Source organism: Euprymna scolopes, chromosome 25, assembly GCF_053919585.1.
Source record: "Euprymna scolopes isolate OS-2025 chromosome 25, ASM5391958v1, whole genome shotgun sequence".
Classification (NCBI taxonomy): Eukaryota; Metazoa; Mollusca; class Cephalopoda; order Sepiida; family Sepiolidae; genus Euprymna; species Euprymna scolopes.
In genome coordinates, this window is record NC_136506.1 from 57,350,340 (window position 1) to 57,352,475 (window position 2,136).

Genomic DNA, 2,136 nt, shown 5'->3' on the forward strand with positions numbered 1-2,136 from the left:
TAATTGCACAATAAATAAAGGTACATTTACACAAAAGAAAATTCATAATAAAGGTAAATGGCACCATGCATAAAGGCTTATTTGCCCAATAGAACATTAATAATGAAAGTTAATTGCACAATAAATAAAGGTACATTTTCAAAATTGAAAAATTATAATAAAGGTAAATTGCACAATGAATAAAGGCTTATTTGCCCAATAGAACATTAATAATGAAAGTTAATTGCACAATAAATAAAGGTACATTTACACAAAAGAAAATTCATAATAAAGGTAAATTGCACAATGAATAAAGGCTTATTGGCCCAATAGAACATTAATCATGAAAGTTAATTGCACAATAAATAAAAGAACATTTACAAAAAGATAATTCATAATAAAGGTAAATTGGCACCATGCATAAAGGCTTATTTGCCCAATAGAACATTAATAATGAAAGTTACTTGCACAATAAATAAAGGTACATTTACACAAAAGAAAATTCATAATAAAGGTAAATGGCACAATGAATAAAGGCTTATTTGCCCAATAGAACATTAATAATGAAAGTTAATTGCACAATAAATAAAAGTACATTTACACTAAAGAAAATTCATAATAAAGGATAATGGCACAATGAATAAAGGCTTATTTGCCCAATAGAACATTAATAATGAAAGTTAATTGCACAATAAATAAAGGTACATTTTAAAAATTGAAAATTTATAATAAAGGTAAACGGCACAATGAATAAAGGCTTATTTGCCCAATAGATCATTAATAATGAAAGTAATTGCACAATAAATAAAGGTACATTTACACAAAAGAAAATTCATAATAAAGGTAAATGGCACAATGCATGAAGGCTTATTTGCCCAATAGAACAATAATAATGAAAGTTAATTGCAAAATAAATAAAGTTTAATTTACACAAAAGAAAATTCATCATAAAGGTAAATGGCACAATGAATAAAGGCTTGTTTGCCCAATAGAACATTAATAATGAAAGTTAATTGCACAATAAATAAAGGTACATTTTAAAAATTGAAAATTCATAATAAAGGTAAATGGCACAATAACTAAAGGCTAATTTGCCAAATAGAACATTAATAATGAAAGTTAATTGCACAATAAATAAAGGTACATTTTCAAAATGTATAATTCATAATAAAGGTCATGGCACAATGAATAAAGGCTTATTTGCCCAATAGAACATTAATAATGAAAGTTAATTGCACAATAAATAAAGGTACATTTTCAAAATTGAAAATTCATAATAAAGGTCATGGCACAATGAATAAAGTCTTATTTGCCCAATAGAACATTAATAATGAAAGTTAATTGCACAATAAATAAAGGTACATGTTCAAAATTGAAAATTACTAATAAAGGTAAATGGCACAATGAATAAAGGCTTATTTGCCCAATAGAATATTAATAATGAAAGTTAATTGCACAATAAATAAAGGTACATTTACGCGAAAGAAAATTCATAATAAAGGTAAATGGCACAATGAATAAAGGCTTATTTGCCCAATAGAACATTAATAATGAAAGTTAATTGCACAATAAATAAAGGTACATTTACACAAAAGAACATTCATAATAAAGGTAAATGGCACAATGAATAAAGGCTTATTTGCCCAATAGAACATTAATAATGAAAGTTAATTGCACAATAAATAAAGGTACATTAACACAAAAGAAAATTCATAATAAAAGTAAATGGCACAATGAATAAAGGCTTATTTGCCCAATAGAACATTAATAATGAAAGTTAATTGCACAATAAATAAAGGTACATTTTCAAAATTGAAAATTATTAATAAAGGTAAATGTCACAATGAATAAAGGCTTATTTGCCCAATAGAATATTTATAATGAAAGTTAATTGCACAATAAATAAAGGTACATTTACACAAAAGAACATTCATAATAAAGGTAAATGGCACAATGAATAAAGGCTTATTTGCCCAATAGAACATTCATAATGAAAGTTAATTGCACAATAAATAAAGGTACATTTTCAAAATTGAAAATTTATAATAAAGTTAAATTGCACAATGAATAAAGGCTTATTTGCCCAATAGAACATTAATAATGAAAGTTAATTGCACAATAAATAAAGGTACATTTACACAAAAGAAAATTCATAAT